Here is a 22886-nt window from a genome sequence, read left to right as displayed (position 1 = left end):
CTCTCGGTCTTACAAGGGAAACTCCCCGCCGCAGCCCCCTCACATTTAGTGGTAAAATGGCCCAGTGGATAGCCCGCCAAAAACTGAGCACAAATCAAACATGATAACAGGAAGACGGTGTAATGAACTGTGGGGAAAAAATAAGCAAAATAGAATTTGTGAACGGTCCAAGATCAACATGTGCAACACAGAGCGACATTGAATGACCGTGGCATCTTTGTCAAGTGGTGCTTGTGTTAAGACTGCGAAGGGGGAGATCTGGGTTCAAATCTCCCTCATGACTTTTTTTTCACGAATTTATGAACTGTCCGTGTGGTCATTGACGTGTCTCTTCTGCTTCTGTAGTGTTGGCAATTGTCATACTATACAATGGTTATAAAAAATGAGTCATGAGGTAAGGTTATATTACCGTCGCAAGTAAATGTGATTAATAGTGACATAGACCTCTCACAGAAATGAAAATAGCAGATAAACGGTTGTGAACTATGTAACAACGAAGGAATTCAGAGTCAAAACTTCCAAAACAGAACGCAAGAGGCATAATATGTGGTACTGGTGTACAATGAAGAGGTACGTACGTCTGGAGGTCCTTAGTTACACGTCGCTGTTGTGAACGGACGTTACACCACGATAAAGACACAAACTTGAATACAGCGAACAGACACGTCAATGACCGGACGTAAGGTTCATAATTTCGCGGGAAAAAAGATATTGGACATGAGGGAGATTTGAACCCAGATCTTCCCCTTCACAGTCCACCATCGTGATCACATAACCACAACTCTACGGTCGTACGAAGTCGCTCAATGTTGCACATATTAATCTTGGACCGTTCACTGCTTGTACTTTGCTTCTTTTTTTCTCAGTGCATTATATCATCTTTCAGTTTTCATGCTTGATATGTGGTCAGTTTTTGACTAGCGATGCAATGGGCCATCTTATCGCTAAATCTGAAAGGGGGGGGGGGGGGGGGGGGGTACGATGGGGAGTTTCCCTTGTTAGTTCTAATCATTGCACCATACTTTTGACCAAGTGAAAGGCCTGGAGCTGTCCAAATTAAAGTCTAATCACTCTGAGTTCGAACATTGTTTCTCTAAATTACTTAAAGCTAAAGTTCTTCAAGAGAGCCACTACACTTTCTTCTTCCGAAATGTCGAAACTTGGTTCTCTGCTGTGTTCCATATCCAAGAAACTACAAGTATAACAAAGAAAATCACAAAAAAAATTTATTACATAAGTTTTTGAAGACACTGATGTGTCTGTAGAACTTAAATTTGAAACACACAAGTTATTTGTGCTACAAGAGTGATTAAACTGTTGTACTAACTACAGAAGAGGATTTTGCAGTTTCTGGGCACGAGGTAATGTTATTGCCAGTCATGCACGACACTGATCGTGCTCAAAATTCCCTTAAAATCTATTGTATTATTGCGTAAGGTATCATTTTTCTCATCAATGTCCTAATAACTAATGTTCCAAAACAATGGCATTTTCACAGACGCCTATTCCGTACGTTTATTCTGAACAATAGCCAAGTGGCAACTAACTGAGGCTACTGGTACAGGTCCGGAGGTGTATTTTGATATCTCAGTTGGTGAGATCGCTATACGTGAAAGGCAGGGGTCCTGGTCCTAGTTCCGTCCCTGCACGATGCTTTAATCAGGCAGGAATTTTCTTAAATTATGCTGATCTTAAGAGAAACTGGATACACCATAGAGGTCTCATAATGAAAAGCATGACATCTGACACACATTAACTTAATCACAAAAGCAATTGTAGTACTTCAGACCACTGGAACTACATTACTAGGACAGAATCTCCGTATTTGTAAAACCACGGTGAAGAAGTACAGTAAGAACTTCTAATAGTTCCATTTGGTAGGAGGATAGCTGGGCTTGAAACATGAGAATTAAATGTCTCTGGTTAATTATTAACCATCCCATTATGTACACTCATGAGTGCAACAGTAAAAACCACACTGAAAATGATCAGCTGCAGAAATAGAGTACAGAAATATTATAGTTTCACGGGAATAATATATTTTTGGGTCACGCCTACATTTGACCACCATATATATGTTTATAACACTACAAACATAATATAGTTACAGTATTTAGAGAAACCCCAAATTCTTCAGAATAATTTAATGTTTAATGAAATATCACACTTTCTGTGTTAGCATCACGGGCTCAGTTTTTTGGGTTGTTAATGCTTTACAGCTTTGAGGCATTTTCGAGCAGTGGCATGCATGCGTTTAATCAGGTGTTCCAGTGCATTTTTTGCGGGCAAGAAGACGTGGTTGCGGTGGTATGGTACACGCAGCTTCCACAAAGCGTGAACAACTCGGTGGCTATTTGTGCGCTTCATGTAGCCTTTCTTAGCTCCAGTAACGTGTCATGCAACATTTATCGGCAATGTCTAGAGTATAGCCTTTGCATAAATTCCGATAAACGACTTTAGGCACTTTTTACGATAATACAATGTTCCACGCTCGGGCCCCTCGAGTTCTTTGGTGAAAAGTAAATGTTCATTTTAGATGCGTCAGCTATTATTTGAGGAGATGCACCATTCCACTACATTTTTAGCTTCTTAGGTTATAGAGTCGTCTGAGATTTGTGTGAGCTGTGGGATTAAGCTAGAGAAGGAAATACTTCGGCGTTCGCACTTGCCAAACTGCAAACATGTACGTTGTCTGATCGGTGAAATACGAGGTGGAATTCAAAATTTTCGGGACTGGTGCTGCCATCTGGAATGTAGGAGTAGTAGATCTTTGCACCGCTAGGTGGCGAGAGCTGCATATCTGACGAGCCAGTGTGCAGAGTGGCATTCTGCTGGGAGGACATGTTGCATGTCCACTGTGATTCCCGTAATTCTCTGTGTTTGGTGTGTAGCGATTTTAAGATGGGTCCGCGACCAGAACAAAGCCTGTGTATCAAATTCTGTGCGAATCTCGGGAAAAGTGCTACGGAGACCCTTGCAATGATTCAACAAGTGTTTGGGGGACAGAGCATGAGCCGTACGCGTGTGTCGAGTGGCATACTCGGTTCAGGGCCGAGCGTACAGACGTCGAAGATGATGCTCACGCTGCAAGGTCCGTTAGCCGCACAACGCCAGACATTGTAGACAAACTTCAACAACTGGATCGTGCGGATTGACGTCGAACCATTCGAGACCTTGCAGATGAAGTGGGTATTAGTTATGGGACATGTAAACGAATGCTGACTGATGAATTGGGCATGCATCGTGTCGCCGCAAAATTTGTCCCAAGGCTCTTGGCTGCCGATCAGAAGGAACAGCGTGTTGAAGTGTGCACGGACCTTCATCAGACCGCATCTGATGATCCAACTTTCTTGTTACGAGTTATCACCGGCTACGAGAGCTGGATTTACCGTTATGACCCAGAGACAAAGCAAAAATCGTCCCAGAGGAAGAGCCCAGGCTCTCCAAGACCCAAAAAAGCGAAACAGGTGAAGAGCAAAGTGAAGAGCATGATCATCGTTTTCTTTGTCCGCCCCCGGTAGCTGAGTGGTCAGCGCGACAGGATCCTAAGGGCCCGGATTCGATTCCTGGCTGGGTCGGAGATTTTCTCCGCTCAGAGAGTGGGTGTTGTGTTGTCCTAATCATCATCATTTCATCCCCATCGGCGCGCAAGTCGCCGAAGTGGCGTCAAATCAAAGGACTTGCACCAGGCGAACGGTGTACCCGACGGGAGGCCCTCGTCACACGACATTATTATTTATCGTTTTCTTTGATACCAATGGAATTGTGCACAAAGAATTCGTCCCACCCAACCAAAAAGTGAATTCCGCGGACTACTGTGACGTTTTACGATGGCTCCGTGAAAACGTGCGGCGGCGAACTTTGGCGTCAAGGGAACTGGCTGCTGCATCACGACAACGCGCCCTGTCACACGTCATTTTTCACCAGGACCTTTTTGGCAAGAAACAACATGGCAATTGTGCTCCACCCACCGTACTCGCCAGATTTGGCACCTTGCGACTTCGCGCTATTCCAAAAACTGAAAATCAAGTTGAAATGCCGTCGGTTCGACACACTGGAGAGGATTCAAGAAGTATCGCTGGCGGTGATAAACACCCTCAAAGAACAGGACTTCAAGAAAACGTTTGACCAGTGGCAGAAGCGCTGGGCCCGGTGTGTACGTGTGGATGGGAACTACTTAAAGGGTTATGGTAACCATTAGTCCAAAGGAGGTTTTCAACAAATGGCAGCACCAGTCCCGAAAATTTTGGATAGACCTCGTACGTGTCAAATGGGTAACTTACTGAATCAGCTGTTCCTCTACGGAAAGGGTGGGTTGTTATTTTTCAGAATATATACAGTCGTATGTTGCCATGACAGAATATCTGGAGTGTGCTGAAGGTAGCGTACCACATAAGTTTCATTAACTTCCCATAAATAACCGTAGTCGTTGAGAGTATCTATAGTTGGCAGCAATCTATCTGAGCAATGATACCCACACCATAACGCCTGCCATCATTTAGGATTTAAAATTTACTAAACCACAACATTCACCATAGTTTCGTTTGATGAAACTATTCAGTTGTCCAAGCTAAAGCGAGACGCTCATGTAGACCTGACCCATTTCCACTTATCAGGATAGTGCTCTTGCTCATGGCCGTGTAGCACCACTACCCTCAGATGGCTTTCGAGTCCAGCATGAAGGAATGCTTCACTGGGGAACATGTCATGTCTCTATGACGTTTTCATTGTAGTGCTACCAACCGAGAAACTGGTCGGTCCATCACTTCGGTCTGGTATTTCTGCAGCTCTCTCTCTCTCTCTCTCTCTCTCTCTCTCTCTCTCTCTCTCTCTCTCTCTGTGTGTGTGTGTGTGTGTGTGTGTGTGTGTGTGTGTGTGTGTGTGTGTGTGATGGGTTGCGCAGTGCATAATTCGATACCCTACTTTTTCTGTATAACTTGTGGCAAGTTCTCTACCATGGTGGTCACAAGAAATTCATGGCCATCAGAAACAGACGAGGAGTAACACAGTAAGAAGGACGCGTTTCTCCGCTAATAATCTAATTTTATGTAGACGTACTACGAGCAAAAGCACACAATTTCATCGGACAGCAGAAACAGAATTACAGGAACAGTATGTCGTTTCATTGAAGGTACATACAAAGGAATCCTACGTCTGAAGAAAACAGCGACGTACCATCGGACATTCCTAGCCGGAATACCTGGAATTTTAGACCGAGGAGTACGTCATACCAATCCTTGTGATGTAAGGGAATTACCGGGAACGTATTGTGATGAAATGTCAGCTTCAAACAGTTTTCACTTAGATTTTATTCTACATCGAATTTTAACCGAACGTAGTACTCTAGTCTTTTTAACACCCGGCAGATACAGTCCTGTAACACCACTTTCACAGGCTGATAATTCAACAGTACGCTACCATAATGCAAAGATACCTCCCCAGATTCAGATACCACACACATGTAAATGTTTCATCATCTAGTAACTATAACAAAGGATCCTAATGATGTTTAACGAAATGTGGCAAGAGGTAGTTTTCCCCCACTGAATGGACAAAGTACCTTTGGGCCACTGTTTAAACGTGGTAAAAAAATAAGTAAATAAAATATAGACGGTTACACAGACCGATAAGATTAACGGCGTGTCTATTCAGACACCTGAACCGGATGGCCAATCAGTCTTTGTTAGTGTCTGGGAAAAAGAAATTTCCTTTTACAGTTTCATATTCAGATTCTGACGATACAGATCCACAACAGGCTACCTTTCACGTCTTCGTCCGCTGTCGGAAAGACATTTGCTCTTCGTCGACACCCGATGGTGGTCTTCCTAGACTTAAAAATGTCATTCAATACCAAGTCACGTCGCCGCATCTTAGCTACGATAAATAGATGGGGCTTCCGAGGCAGTGTACCATTTTGACTTACACAAATTATTCCATCTGCATTTCCTAGTTACTTTTGGTACGGCCATTATTAATCAAGATTTACCGGAAAACGGGCTCCCACAGTGTTTAATCTTAAGCGCAGCCCCCTTTGCAACTGCCATAAACAAAATTGCAGCCGTTTAAGGATAAATTATATCCTCAGCCATACCTGCCAACGACTTTCGTTTTTACTGTAGTTCTGCAGTACAGTGCTCAGCATAACGTCTTCTTCAAACGGCCTTTCAGAAGATATTGGTATAGACGTAGTTTTTCGCCTATAGAATACCGAGTCATGCACGTCTGCAGAATTCGATCTGCTCACCCACACCCTTGGATAATCGGCATCTGGAAATATGCCGTTAAGAACTCATTAAGGGTATACGGGATGCCCTATACTTACAATGTTAAACTGTGCCAGAACGTGGGAACATTTTCTCACTAGTTACTGGGCCTATACTCTTCTTTCATAGCATGCGGACGTATGTTTCGCTTTTCTACTGAATTAACCATTTTCGAAAAAGAAAATTACCTTTCTGAATTTTATTTTTCCTAAATGTTAAAGTTACACTTTTTTTTAATTTGTGGTAAGTTCCTATGGGACCAAACTGCTGTCATCGGTCCCTAAGCTTACACATCTGCTGTCATCGGTCCCTAGGCTTACACACTTCTTAATCTAACTTAACGCTAAAGACAACACACACATACAACCATTTCCGAGGGACGACTCGAACCTCCGATGGGGGAAGCCGCGCGAACCGTGGCAAGGCGCTCATAAGACCGCGCGGCTAACCCGCGCGATTTACACAGATTACATTTTAACAAGTGTTTTAAAATACCATTCCTTAACCCAAAACGAATTCACAATTTTTTTAAATTCAAATATACTCGACGTTAAGGACAACTCCAGAAAATTTCATCTATCTTCTATAAATAGACTCTGAAAAAAATGTACCTTGTATACGAAAAAATTATAAGTTATGGGAAATGAGCTTCAAACTTTTTACTTCGGTGCATACCTGCTCCATAGCTAGTATCATCACAACTGTCCAACAGCTTCCTCTTGATGGTTCCCCTATGCTGTCTAGTCATCTCTGAATAGATTTTTACTGCATTATCTAAAGACCTGACCTGTTCCTTGTGCAAACAAAACATAGCTGGTGCAGCTCGTAGTCCTATGGAAAGTGCCACCTTCTGCAAGACTTTGCACTTCGTTGTACTGCCCTGATAGAATGAAGAAACAGCATCATAAACGCCAAAGTGAAGTGTGTTTATACCTGAAAACGTAATTTCGGGTATACTTATATGGATATGATGTCTGTTCTTTCGGATAGGTCCGAAAGAACAGACGCCATATCCATGTAAGTATATGGTTCTGGCAATACTGGCCATGACCTACCTCTTCTGTGCGGATGCACACATATTACCCGAACTCTTACGGGACTTGGTAAGAATGTCTTCCACGAGTAGTGAGTGTGTTGGGTTGGGACACTACGAATGTAATGTGTGGACATATAAGATGAGAATTTGGGTCTCGCGGGAGGCGTGCACGAGATAGTCCCTGCAGTCGCACTATCCTCTGTGCCCTCGGTGGCTCAGATGGATAGAGCGTCTGCCACGTAAGCAGGAGATCCCGGGTTCGAGTCCCGTTCGAGGCACACATTTTCACCTGTCCCCGTTGATATAAATCATCGCCCGTCAGCAGCTGAACGTATTATACATAATTCTAATTTCCACACACACACACACACACACACACACACACACACACACACACACAGATTTAGATTCAGATCCTCAATGTCTATGAATGCCTTGGTCACCGTCTCCAAAATAGTTTATACATCTAACGTTGTACCATTTTAATAATAAATACTTCCTACTCCAGAAACTTCGATACTACACTTGAACCATAATAATTTGCTTGAAAAATGGCATAGCGTGCCACACCGCATTCGAAAGGTTGGCTGTGACTATTGGCGGATCTACTACGATTAACTTAAAGAGTTTCAAAGTGAGTTGAGAAGACGCTGAATACGACGACGACCGTCCTGGGCGCCCCAGCACATCAATTTATAACACAGTGGCAAACGCAAAGAAAATGGTTCTGGAAATTCGCGAATCACTATCAGAGAGGTTGCTGATGCTGTCGGCTTATTCTCTGGCTCATGACAAGCGTTTTTCAGGTGTTTTGGGCATGCAAAGTGTAGCAGAAAAGTTTGTTCCGAAATTGGATTTCGACTAAAACGTCGTCGCGTAGACATCGCTCAAAAATTGCTGAATGAAATCGACAACGATCTAAAACTTCTAAAGGTTATAACACGTAGCGAAACAAAGGCCTATGGGTATGACATCGCCAAGGCACAATCTTCCCAATGGAAATTGGCTGAAGAGCCATGACTGAAAAAAATTCGACAAGTTCAATCACATGTGAAGGTTTTTCTCACTGTTTCCTTCGATTACTCTGGGACAGTGCGCCATGAGTTCCTGCCTTATGGTCTCATGGTCAATGAGGAATATTACCTGGAAGTTACGTGCCATTTGCGTGAAGCAATCCAAAGGAAACGACCAGAATTATGACACAAACACTCTTGGAAATTGCATCACGATAATGCTCCCGCTCACACATCAACGCTTGTTAGTGCTTTTTTGGCAGGAAACAAAACCGTTATGTTGCCTCAGCCACCGTATTCGCCAGACATGGCCACCTGCGACTTCTTTCCATTCCTGAGGCTGGAGAGAACCATGAAACGACGTTGTTTTGCCACCACTGATGACATAAAAACAGAATCGCTGAAGGAGATGGAACACCATAACGGAAAGTGAATTCCAGAAATGCTTCCAAAACTGAAAAAGGCTCTAGCACAATTGTATTATATCTGAGGGGGGTTACCATGAAGGGGACAGAGCTGATGTTGATGAATATAAAGATTCTGTAGGAGAAACAAAACTTTCCGTTACTTTTGATCACACCTCTATGTTTGTTTTCAGTGGAACTCCACATTTTCCACATTGTTTGCAGGACACATTGTTCACCGAAACATCTGATAGTACACAAACATTAATTATCTCATATTTTGTACTCCCAGCATTTAGTTGCTTGTATTGGTCTTAAATTGCAACTGTTTCTCTTTTTGAAGCACTTTTAGGTGTAGTAGCAGCCGCAACGTTGAATTTATGACTACTAGTGTAGAAGTTAAGACGCTGCTGCGATGTCAAGAACTGATGCAGATGATGAATCAAACGAATTCTGAGTACGCTTTACTTTCTTGCGCCAATGAACATGCTTTTAAATTACTTCAGACTAGATCTTGGCATGATAAAGGCAAGAAACTCAATGATTTCGCCAAATATGACGTTAACAACAAGCACATTGATTTATTCCTAAGGAAACAATATAAATTGCGCAAAATCGACTGTCAACTGTCTTGCAGTGTAGCAAGGCAGGCTATATCAAGGGAGATTTCTTGCCTCAAACATGGTGCGGATCATCATATGCCCCAATAAAACAAAATAAAATAAAAAAGATGTAAAATACTTCTATACGCTTAATCTCGGTATTTTATACACAGTTCTAAACGGGGGAATACAATTTCCCAAAAACCGATTTTCTCATTGAAAAATTCATTCCGTATACCCTTAATTAATTCTGCTGCTGAGATTTATTTTAGGCAATAAAATCCACATTATACGATACTTCCCCTGAACCCATATGTCTATCTCATCATGAGTCGTTCGACAAGACGGAGGACAGCAGCGGTTACACAAACAGATACAAATCCGGAGCTTATTTCCACGCGATAACTCTAGTGCCCACCCCCAGACGAAGGAGCTTCACCCATAGTGTATCCTCAGACCAACTGTACGAATCAACTTCTGGTGTAGCATTAATGATTGCACATGCCCTAAAATTAGTCGCCGTAGTACGCAGACCATCCATGAATGGGCAGCCATAAGTCTGGTGTCCCAAGGACGATGATAAATTTGCTTACGAATTTATCGGAAAAAGTTTATGAATAACACTTCCTTTCCACCATAATACAGTATGCACACGGCGTAATTTGTAGCGATCCACAGCACTCTCACACAAGTAAAACTTCATCCTGCCAAAAATATTCTCCTATTCTATGATAACCTCAGTTGTACAAAAGTGATTATTACTCTCCGACTCCACCATTCACGAGCTTTTACACGAGCTCCATATTACAGGAACCTCGGTGGTATTCATCTGGACACAGAGCAACATGTGCCTCGCAGGCAATGATCATGCTGTCACATTAGCTACGGAAGCCTCCACAATGGACCTGCTGCCAGTGTACACTGAAATGACAAGAGCCATGGGATAGCGATATACACATACACAGACGGCGGTAGTATTACGTACACAAGTTACAGAAGGGCAGTGCATTTATGGAGCTGCCATTTGTACTGAGGTGATTCATTAGAAAAGACTTCCGACGTGGTTATGTGGCCGCTATTAACAGACCCTGAACGCGGAAAGGTAGTTGGTGCTAGACGCATGGGACATCACCTCACCACAGACAACACAGTGGGCCGACGGCCTTCATTAACGGCCGAGAGCAACGGCGTTTGCTTAGAATGGTGAGTGCTGACAGACAAGAAACACCGCGTGAAATAACCACAGAAATCACTGTGGGACGTACGACGAACGTATCTGCTAGGAGAGTGCGGCGAAAAATCTCGTTAATAGGATATGGCAGCAGACGACCGACGCGAGTGCCTTTGCTAACCGCCCCAAAATACACGGAAATGGTTGGTTAGTTAGTTGCATTCCACAGTATAATTGTATATTATTATTATTATTATTTCTTTCTTGTCTCAGACGTTATGTCTGGTTAAAAATGGAAGGTGACGCGGACCTTGATCAAGCGTGACTTCCTTTTAACTGTACGGTATATGTTACATTGCATTTAGGAACTTTCGGGTAATTGAACAAGTGTCAATAATTACAGATTTCTGTAGTTGTACATATAAGTTTGGATGTAGCTGTACTGCATGGATGTACTGGTGGATATTGTGTGGTATGACTCCTGTAGTTGATAGTATAATTGGTATAATGTCAACTTTATCCTGATGCCACATGTCCTTGACTTCCTCAGCCAGTTGGATGTATTTTTCAATTTTTTCTCCTGTTTTCTTTTGTATATTTGTTGTATTGCGTATGGATATTTCGATTAGTTGTGTTAATTTCTTCTTTTTATTGGTGAGTATGATGTCAGGTTTGTTATGTGGTGTTGTTTTATCTGCTATAATGGTTCTGTTCCAGTATAATTTGTATTCATCGTTCTCCAGTACATTTTGTGGTGCATACTTGTATGTGGGAACATGTTGTTTTATAAGTTTATGTTGTAAGGCAAGCTGTTGATGTGTTATTTTTGCTACATTGTCATGTCTTCTGGGGTATTCTGTATTTGCTAGTATTGTACATCCGCTTGTGATGTGATCTACTGTTTCTATTTGTTGTTTGCAAAGTCTAAATTTATCTGTTGTGGTATTGGGATCTTTAATAATATGCTTGCTGTAATATCTGGTGTTTATTGTTTGATCCTGTATTGCAATCATGAATCCTTCCGTCTCACTGTATATATTGCCTTTTCTTAGCCATGTGTTGGATGCGTCTTGATCGATGTGTGGCTGTGTTAGATGATACGGATGCTTGCCATGTAGTGTTTTCTTTTTCCAATTTACTTTCTTCGTATCTGTTGATGTTATGTGATCTAAAGGGTTGTAGAAGTGGTTATGAAATTGCAGTGATGTAGCCGATGTATTTATATGAGTGATTGCTTTGTGTATTTTGCTAGTTTCTGCTCGTTCTATAAAGAATTTTCTTAAATTGTCTACCTGTCCACAATGTAGGTTTTTTATGTCGATAAATCCCCTTCCTCCTTCCTTTCTGCTTAATGTGAATCTTTCAGTTGCTGAATGTATGTGATGTATTCTATATTTGTGGCATTGCGATCGTGTAAGCGTATTGAGTGCTTCTAGGTCTGTGTTACTCCATTTCACTACTCCAAATGAGTAGGTCAATATTGGTATAGCATAAGTATTTATAGCTTTTGTCTTGTTTCTTGCTGTCAATTCTGTTTTCAGTATTTTTGTTAGTCTTTGTCTATATTTTTCTTTTAGTTCTTCTTTAATATTTGTATTATCTATTCCCATTTTTTGTCTGTATCCTAGATATTTATAGGCATCTGTTTTTTCCATCGCTTCTGTGCAGTCGCTGTGGTTATCCAATATGTAATCTTCTTGTTTAGTGTGTTTTCCCTTGACTATGCTATTTTTCTTACATTTGTCTGTTCCAAAAGCCATATTTATATCATTGCTGAATACTTCTGTTATCTTTAGTAATTAGTTGAGTTGTTGATTGGTTGCTGCCAGTAGTTTTAGATCATCCATGTATAGCAGATGTGTGATTTTGTGTGGGTATGTTCCAGTAATATTGTATCCATAATTTGTATTATTTAGCATGTTGGGTAGTGGGTTCAGAGCAAGGCAGAGCCAGAAAGGACTTAATGAGTCTCCTTGGTATATTCCACGCTTAATCTGTATTGGCTGTGATGTGATATTATCTGAATTTGTTTGGATATTAAGTGTGGTTTTCCAATTTTTCATAACTATGTTTAGGAACTGTATCAATTTAGGATCTACTTTGTATATTTCCAATATTTGTAGTAACCATGAGTGGGGTACACTATCAAAAGCTTTTTGGTAATCAATGTATGCATAGTGTAGGGACCTTTGTTTAGTTTTAGCTTGATATGTCACCTCTGCATCTATTATCAGTTGATCTTTACATCCTCGTGCTCCTTTGCAACAGCCTTTTTGTTCTTCATTTATAATTTTGTTCTGTGTTGTATGTGTCATTAATTTCTGTGTAAACTTACGTCAGAAGAAATCCGTTTTCTGTATTTTTCCGAGCACTTTTATGAAAAATGAGAACACAAACCGAAATAATTAGATACTACCGCCATCTTAAGCAAAGCTCCTTTGCAGAGCTTCATAATGGAGCCAGAATCATCATCATTATTATTATTATTATTATTATTATTATTATTTATTATTATTATTATTATTATTATTTTGTATGATAATTACTGAATGATCAGTTTATTTATTACAACAGTGACTATTTCAAAATTAATTATTTTAGTCCATAAAAAGAAGCCAAATGTACGAAACACATTTTGAAATGGATACATACTAGTGTATAAATCCTGCTTCTAAAATCTTTAAAAAATGACCTAAGAGCATTGGAGCACGAAGAAAACTTTTACTTCCGCCAGATATAAAGTTCACCTCTGAAAGGGTGAAAGACAGGCGCGAGAAATAGACTACGATGTGACGGTTTGTCTAGGAGGTACAGTCAACAGGCAACCATATCAAACAATAAACATTCTCGCGAAACAAAATATGGCTCTCCAATTCGCAGAATAAATTTTATGAGTACCTTCAGTGACTTGCGAAGGTTCAACTTCGACTAACATTCCAACAGCAGGTGCTGTTTCTTCTCCACCGGAGTACATGGACTGGATTGATTTACTCTACGGACGCTCCCACACCGATACAGAAAGGCACTGCTACCGTAGCACAATGTCAACAAGAAGTTCTACCAACACCATATCAAAATTTCCCAATTCCCTTCCCATTATTATTAATTCGAAATTAACGTTTTATAGCTATTATTGTTATTTTTATTTTTATTATTATTATTCAATGGATTTAAATACTATTCATTTAATGTAATTAAACGTTCATGATCTTGTTACGTTACCATTGTACTAACAAAAAATAAGATATAAAAAATAAAAACTACGATAGTTGGTGCAAAGGTCGAAACAACCCACAGCTCTTTAAATCAAAGTCTGGCCACCCCAGAAATGTTTTCACGGTGTCCCTAAATCACTTCCTGAGACTGCCAGGATACATTCACCAACACAACGTTTTAATCTTCTTAACGTTAGTATTCTTCCATGCCTATAGAATCTCAAAGCCTCTGGATTAATACTGCCACGACTATATTAAACCGTAGCACCACGCAATAATTTCGACATTTCATGACATAACGTCGCAATTTGGGAGGAGAAAAGGCCTATGTTAAATAGCGAGAACCACCTCTCTGCGTTATACCTAAAGAGTATAAGACAAGTAAGCTTACGTCAGAAGAAATCCGTTTTCTGTATTTTTCCGAGCACTTTTATGAAAAATGAGAACAGAAACCGAAATAATTCGATACTACCGCCATCTTAAGCAAAGCTCCTTTGCAGAGCTTCATAATGGAGCAAGAATCGTCAGTTGTCATTGACGCATGGTCCTCCTCAGCTGCACATTGATCTGAAGATGACTGAGGAGGTCGCAATTGGTAATCGAAAAGATAAAGGCGAATTTTTGTGGCAACAAAAATCATTTAACTATAAAAAATTCTCTGATGTCTTGCAACTTGTATATATGGCGGTTGGAACAGTCTGAAAAGCTTGTAAGGCTGTTGCAGGGTAGGTTGTGCTGAAAAATAATTGATGATAAAAAAAAATTGATTGGCTAACTTCAATGCTAATTAAATCGGAAACGGCACAACGTATCGAATTTTTTCCGAACAATTATTTCTCGGCACAATCAACCCCGCAACACACCCACAAGGTTTCCTGTCCGTTTCTGACCACCTGTAGGAGGTTCGCCTGCGGCTGCACGAGGCGGATCTGACGGGATGACGTAGCTGAACCTGCAGCGCCTCTATGAATGCAGTACTCAAGGATACCTTGACCTTGGCAACAGCTACCAACGGTAGCTTGGCTCAAAGGCTCACCGTGCCCTTCGGTGTGTTTCTCTTCAGCGCTCTCTCTCTCTCTCTCTCTCTCTCTCTCTCTCTCTCTCTGTGTGTGTGTGTGTGTGTGTGTGTGTGTGTGTGTGTGTGTGTGTGTGTGTGTGTGTGTGTGGGCGCAGGCGCGCGCGCGCCACAATAACATGGTCAAGAGAGTGATTTGAAGTCATAATCCTTATAAAACTGTGTTTTTTACAGTTGCTGCAAAAAGAAAATACAGCCAAAATTACTGAGGAATATGAGTGAGTCTGTGTATAGCGACAGTCTCTCACAAGCAGTTCAAATATCGCCAACAAATTATTGTAATGAACTATAAAGCAGAATGTGATGTAATTCCCATTTGTTTGCATAACACTCCAAACTGACCGCTTTTAACACAGATCCAGAGGCGCTCTATCGCGTGGGCGAAGTAGGTAGAGGCCTAGGGTAGCGAAATTGAAGGTGGTGGGGGCGCCAAATTTAGACAAGGTTCCAGAAAATTCCAACGAAATGAGTTATGTTCGATACGTTATTAGCGATTTAGCCACCAAGTCGGCATGCTCTCAGTATAAATGAAAGCCCTTGCGGCCACGTAAGCACCATCCACTAGCAGTTCCCATCGACACTGACTCAGGCCGGCCAACAATGTCCTCATCATAAACAGCTGCGATAAAATGACGAACTTCCGTTCTGCCTCGCACTAAGAACACCGCAACCCCCAAAGAAAATAAAAACGGGATAACCTACGTGTGAGAAAAGATTCTTACCCGTCCCTTCACGTCATACCTGCCTTGCCATAAATCGTTTTTCTGTTGATGAACGCGAAGTGTGTCCATTTAAACTAGTCGTTTAACACAAGCGGATGTGTTGTCACCGTCAGTCAGGCAGTGCCCTCGCTGACAGCCTTCATTTCCGTATAGTTTCGTATGCCTAAGCTACTTGAGTTCTGTACACTGTGAGCAATGGAAATAATTACGACAACGGAAGAGAAGTTGTGTCTTGTCAAAGATGGTCATAGCAACCGGCTGCACACAAAATATAACACCTAGTTGTGAGTGAATTTTGAACGGGTATGTGTCGAGGCCGTTTAAAAACTGGTAATGGCAGTATCATGGCTGAACAGCAACATTCTTGCCCACCTGACGAAGTAGATGTGCAGATTAACAAACGAATGCGTAACTGCAGAAAAGGGGTTCACGAAGAAAAGACAGTGCCTGTTTCCCAAATTTTTAACGAGGAATTTCAAGATCAGAGGGATAAAGGTTTAAATTTCGTCTCAAGTATGCCAAATGATGAAAACTCCAAGACTGCAGTGCGTAAAGCAACAAGGGAAGCTACTGGGACGACCCAGAACCCTGGCACTAGTTCGAAGATTCAAGTGAGCGAAGACATTTTGAAATCCAATTAAGGTAACACTTAAAAAAAACCGATAGGTCTGTTCCTCACAAAAGACTCGTGTGAAGAAGCGAAGAAAATCTCGTGTCAAAATGGAACTGTTCCTATGGACGGGAAATTTGACACTTGTTTGAAACAAAACAACTGTACGCCAGACATGTTGCTATTGGAAGCAGAGAAAAAGAGATGAAGGTATTAGCTGTTTTATTCGCTTTGCTCCACGACAAACGTCAAAATACATATCAAAGACTTTTTTCTGGATCGAAAAATACCTTGCCTGGCTGGATACCGCCATCTGCAGTGCTAGACTTTGAAATGGCTACAATTAAAGCCAAGCAATCAGTGTTCTTAGATATCGCCGTTTCCGGTTGCAATTTTCACTTGAACCAATTATTTGGAAGAAAATACAAGAACTGGGATTTCAATACAGTGGTAGAGAAGAAGTCAGATTGTTTTGCCGCATGTGTGCTGCACTGGCACATCTTTCCTCAAACAGTATCGATGAGGCTTGGATGCTAATAATGGGGGAAATGCCCAGTGGAGAAACGGTCATAAACTTGGCAGACAATATGGTTTATCAATGGACAGAAAATCCCAGTATACCAATTGAAACGTGGAATGTTTTTAACCAGTGGCACAGAACCATAAATGCTGTCGAAGGATGGCATATGAAACTAAATTCCACAATAAATCAAAATACATGCGAACAGATACTTTCTGATAAACAAGCTGAAGGAGCAAGCAGTAAAAAAGATGCAATTTGCCTGCCTTTTCAAGAAAGAATAAAAAGGTACATAGAGCTTAACAAAAAATTAAAAGAGGTAAGACGATGTAAAAACTCAGTTTAAAATCCCTGGCTATCTCACAAGAAGTTGAGTGAGAAATTAAAGTTCATGAAAAGTTATCATTTGCTAGAGTAATGTTGCAGAAAGGACAAAGGTAAATATAAAAAAATGAAAATAAAGGCAATAACGAACAAACATTTAAAGATAGCTATGCGCTATGTAATAGGTGCACAGCCAGTCATAAAAATGGCTCTGAGCACTTGGGACTTAACTTCTAAGGTCATCAGTCCCCTAGAACTTAGAACAACTTAAACCTAACTAACCTAAGGACATCACACACATCCATGCCCGAGGCAGGATTCGAACCTGCGACCGTAGCGGTCACGCGGTTCCAGACTGTAGCGCCTAGAACCGCACGGCCACACCGGCCGGCACAGCCAGTCATAAGTCTGGATAAAACGTAGAGGGATGTATGTCCCGCTAAAATATTTGTGATCGGAAACACCATGCTGACGTCACGGGTCGCAAAGTCCACGACACCGGTATACCGGAGACGTTCCACAGCGCTTCCGTTGTGGAATATTACTGGAGGCGAATTAGCGTACTGTTGTCCTGAAAGCTGTGTAGCCGCACCAGGAAAAAAACTGCACGTCAAGATTTAGCAAGACATTCTTTAGTTTCCACAACTATTAAAATATTAGCATATACCTACCAGAAAAAACTAGTTATGGTAATGACAAACAAACAGTAGCGCAAATGTTACTTGCGGTAACTTCGTATATACAAAAAATGAAAGGGCCAGACAACTAATAATCATTGACAGCTGTCTATTTTGCGACCTTTTTCAGTTATTATCGTGATGTTTGCTATTTCAAGCCGGCCGGTGTGGGCGAGCGGTTCTAGGCGCTTCAGTCTGGAACTAAGCAACCGCTACGGTCGCAGTTTCGAATCCTGCCTCGGGCATGGATCTGTGTGATGTCCTTAGGTTAGTTAGGTTTAAGTAGTTCTAAGTTCTAGGGGACTGATGACCTCAGATGTTGAGTCCCTTAGTGCTCAGAGCCATCTGATTTTTTTTTTTTTTTTGTTATTTCAAAGTACTCCAAATACCCCTCGTTTAAACAGCATTTATGATAACATGTAACTGCAATGTTCTTTGCAGCTATGAGTACCTTCATTCACGACCATTTACGCTAGATTTGACGGAGGGAGTACTGAAAACTAATGCCTTTTTAATTAAAACAAACTTTATTAACATTCTACATATTTATTCTTCTTGTCAACATATTTGCGGCCCTTTGCCGCTAGAAGGCTCTGAATTGTTGCGAGTAACACGCCGGTGTGTAACCTAACTATGACTGTGCAAGGTGTAATCTGTCCACACATCGAGCACCATCTCCTTCAGCAAGACAACGCCAGGTGAGACGCGAGCGCTGCGACATCTGCAACAACCCGACGCCTGGGGTTCACTGTCATCGATCATCCTCCGTATAGTCCCGACATGTCCCCATCTTATTTTCATCTATTTTCAAAACTTGGAAACACCTTCGAGGACGTCAATTTCATAGTGATGACGCGGTGCAAGGAGAGGTGAGGTTGTGGCTCTGTCAATAAAGTCAAACACTCCACAGTGGCGGTATCAACAAACTGGTTCCCTCGTCATGAGAAATGTGATAGTCGCCAGGGTAACTACGATGAGAAATAAATACGTAGACATTACAAATAACGACGTAGAATGTTAAGAACGTTTGTCTTATTGAAAAAGGTGTAAGAGTTTTCACACAAAAATTCGGAGCCATTAATTTTCAGTACGCTTTCGTAGAACTAGCCTTCGGATGGAATGAGAACGGCGAACTGAATGGAGATGAGCTACATCTTGACTTTGCGATTAATCTACAGCAATTTTATGTACTGCGGGAAAAGAATTCGTATCCCCGGCAGTCCTATACCCTGTCATCATATATTCATCTAAAGCTGCAGCACGAGAAATATCTACTGTGTTTTTCATATGGTTGAATAAAACCTCGATTCGTTCACCAACAGTAACCACGTTCGGCTAAGGCCAGGAATTTCTCATTGTCACTGGCTGCAGCATTCTAGCTTATCAAATCCTCTCTTTATCAGCCTGGATATTGTTACAGAAGGGCCGCACCGAGTCTGACGCAGAGGAAATTGACTGCAGACGCTGCCGGTTCCGACAGGCGATCTGCAGTGACTGCAAGACACCGCAAGAATCTGCAACGTAAATGTTAGATATGCCATGTCATACCATACGTGTGCGCACATCCTCACGACGACTCATCCTTTGACATTAGACTGCCCTAAACGATCTCTCAAGCTATGTAAAATGGATTTTCAATTTTATTATTAAAACAAGTCCTCCCTTTGCTTTTCACCACACATTATCTTCATCAGGCTGATTTCTAGGTACTTGGACCACACTATACTACACGGAGAAGTTGCAGAAGTAAATGCTGAAGCTACCGATTGCTTTGATTCAGTCATATTGTATTTTAGATAACTGACGTTACAACGCACAAGAAAATAACCACGAATTTCTGAGAAGTGATGCAAAACTCAAGGCTTCTAAAACTGCGACTGAGACAGACTAAGAAGCCTGTTCAATTTCTAGCACTTTCTGTAGTGTCTTATACTGAAGCTGCAAATAGCAAATTCTGCTCTAAATAAAGAAAATACCAATGAGGAAACCATGAAAGTTAATAACTGACTAAAATGGTTAATAATACCTACGACTTCTGCAAGCAATATTGATTACACTCTTAAATTGGCTAAAGTTCGTTTACTCCTACTTATTTCTACACACCTGCTCACCTAACAATAAAAGGTGAACAGATGACAAAGCATGTCAACTCATTTGACAGCTATCCCGTGCCATATAAAATAATCACTATTGTCTGTCTCTGAACTCCTGACCCAAAAGCGCTGCATCGCGCAGCAGAAACAAGTATCATAAAAGAAAAATATTTTATCCAACAATCGTTTAAAATCTCGGAAAAAGTTACATGCAGACAGAGAAAACATGAAGCACGCAAACACATAGGGCATAACACTCTGAGGTGACAAAAGTCATGGGATGGCGATAGGAACATATACAGATGGCGGAGTATCCCGTACACAAGGTATAAAAGGGCTGTGCATTGGCGGAGATATCATTAACACTCAGGTGATTCATATGAAAAGGCTTCCGACGTTATCATATGAACGCACGACAGAAATTAACAGACTCTGAACGTGGAATGGTAGTTGGAGCTAGACGCATGGAACATTGCACTTCGTAAATCGTTAGGGAATTTAATATTCCAAGATCCACAGTGTCAACACTGCACCTAGAATACCAAACTTCAGGCATTAACTCTAGTCACGGCCAACGCACTGGACGGACGGCCTTCATTAACTACCGAGATCAGTGGCCTTTGCGTAGAGTTTTCAATGCTAACAGACAAGCAACACTGCGTGAAATAACCACAGAAATCAATGTGAGACGTAAGGTGAACGTATTCGTTAGGACAGTGCGGCGAAATTTGGCGTTAATGGGCTACGGCAGCAAACGACCGAATGGAGTGCCTTTGTTAACAGCACGACATTCCCTGCAGCGCCTCTCCTGGGTTCGTAGCCATATCGGTTGCACCCTTAACGACTGCAAAACCGTGGCTTGGTCAGATGAGTCCCGATTTTAGTTGGTAACAGCTGATGGTTGGGTTCGAGTGTTTCGCAGACCCCACGAAGCCATGGACTCAAGTTGCCGACAAGGCACTGTGCAAGCTGTTGGTGGTTCCATAATCGTGTGGCTGTGTTTATTTGGAATCGACTGGATCCTCTGATCTAACTGACCCGATCATTGACTGGAAATGGTTACGTTCGGCTACTTTGAGACCATTGCCGTCATACATGGACTTCATGTTTCCAAACAACGACGTCATGTCGCCGGACCACAATTGTTCTCGCTTTGTTTGAATGATTTGGCCACCCAGATCGCCCGACATGAATCTCATCGAACACTTCTGGGACATAATCGAGAAGTGAGCTCGTGCGTAAAATCCTGTACCGGCAACACTTTCGCAATTATGGACGTCTATAGAGGCAGAATAGCTCAGTATTTCTGCAGCGGACCTCCAACGACTTGTTGAGTCCTTGCTACGTCGAGGTGCTGCACTATGCCGGGAAAAAGGAGGTCGGACACCATGTTAGGAGGTATCCCATGACTTCTGTCGCCTCAGTGCATTGACTACAATGGAGTGAAACAGTCATTACTCCACCTGAATGTTAACATTTGTGGAGGATTTTATCGTATTGTAATAGATTTAAGTAACATCGTTGCAAGCTGCACCACAAGGTCTACAATCTCTTGATTTTCTTGTAATATTTTATTCTTTTCCTTCCGTGATCATTTTTACTCTGGTGAAGGAACATTGGGGCATAAAATTCCGTGGGCAACGAGGTCATTACAGCGTGAGCACAAGAGAGGGTGGGAAAAGGATGAGGAAAAAACACGTCACGGCGCAGGAGGTAGCCGGTAGCCGGCAGAGAACCATAGTCCCTGCGAGAGGCCCGCATGGTGGACTGCCACACATTCGTATTCTCCTTAATGGCACGCAGTTTGTTGTGCGTACTGAGACTATGCCATTCCGTCTCCCAAAGCCGAAAAACCTGGCGACGTAAAAACGAACGCAGGTCAGTTATTGGAATGCCGATATGCATAATCGGTTTCCGTGTAGCCTGTCTGGCCAGTTTGTCAGCAAGTTCGTTGCCTGGGATTCCGACGTGTCCTGGGGTCCACACAAACACCACTGAACGATCGGAACGTTCCAGGGCATAGATGGAATCCAGGATGGTCGCTACCAAAGGGTGACGAGGGTAGCACTGATCGATAACTTGTGGCAGTGAAAACACTGCAGTCATCGGGCAAGGAATGCTGTTCAATATGTCCTCCATGGACATACACAAAGCCGACGTGACCATCAGCCAACGAGCAGTCAGTGTAAATCACTTCATGGCCTCGGTACATGTCGAGAATAAGAGATGAGGTGTCAGAGGAGAGCCGCGGGGTGAACTGAGTCCTTTGGACCATGTGAAAGGTCCAGGCGAAGCCGCGGCCTAGATGTACACCATGGAGGAGTTCGCGAATGAACCTCCAGTATAGGTGGTAAAGGCAAGGACTCTAGTTCGAATAGAAGGTATCGGACGCGAACTGCAATTGTTAGCCTTGACCTGGGCCGCCGATGCGGGAGATGAACCGCCGTGGATGGGAAAAGGAGACGGTAATTCGGATGCGACGGAGAACTACGAACGTGAGCAACGTAACTGGCGAGCAGTTGTGCGCACCTGACCTACAATGGAGGGACTCCAGCATCCGCCAGGACGCTGGTCACCGGACTCGCCCTAAAAGCTCCCGTCGCTATTCGAACGCCACAGTGGTGCACTGGGTCGAGTAAACGAAACGCTGAGGGCGCCGCCGAACCATAAACCAAACTCCCATAGTCAAGGCGGGATTGAACAAGGGCTCTGTATAGCTGCAGCAGCGTAGAGCTATCTGCACCCCAGTTGGTGTTGCTGAGGTAGCGGAGGGAATTGAGATGTTGCAAGCACTTCCGCTTAAGCTGTCGAAGTTTAGGAAGCAAAGTCAATTGGGCATAGAAAACCACTCCTAAAAATTGATACGTCTACACTATAGTGAGGGGATCGTCAGTAAGGTAAATTTCTGGTTCCGGATGAACGGTACGACGCCGACAGAAGTGCATAACACACGACTTTGCGGACGAAAACTAAAAGCCGTGGACTAGAAACAACGACTACGCCTTGTGGATGGCTCCCTGAAGGCGCCGCTCAGCAACAACAGTACTCGTGGAGTAGTACGAAATGCAGAAGTCGTCTGCATACAGAGAAGGTGAGACGGACGGCCCTACAGCTGCTGCTAGACCGTTAATGGTCACTAAAAATATACACTCAATATGGAG

At 42.4% G+C, this 22886-nt stretch overlaps 1 protein-coding gene and 1 non-coding gene across 2 annotated transcripts in view; one reads left to right on the top strand and one right to left on the bottom strand.

The window, feature by feature from the left end:
* The window catches only part of LOC124721267, a 90269-nt gene that overhangs the window by 27633 nt on the left and 39750 nt on the right, over positions 1–22886 (bottom strand). The window lies entirely within an intron of this gene.
* On the top strand, positions 7503–7577 carry Trnat-cgu. Its single transcript has one exon. It is a non-coding gene; the product is annotated as a tRNA-Thr (tRNA).

Source organism: Schistocerca piceifrons, chromosome X (assembly GCF_021461385.2).
Source record: "Schistocerca piceifrons isolate TAMUIC-IGC-003096 chromosome X, iqSchPice1.1, whole genome shotgun sequence".
Taxonomy (NCBI): domain Eukaryota; kingdom Metazoa; phylum Arthropoda; class Insecta; order Orthoptera; family Acrididae; genus Schistocerca; species Schistocerca piceifrons.
This window is presented reverse-complemented; position numbering and strand designations above follow the sequence as displayed.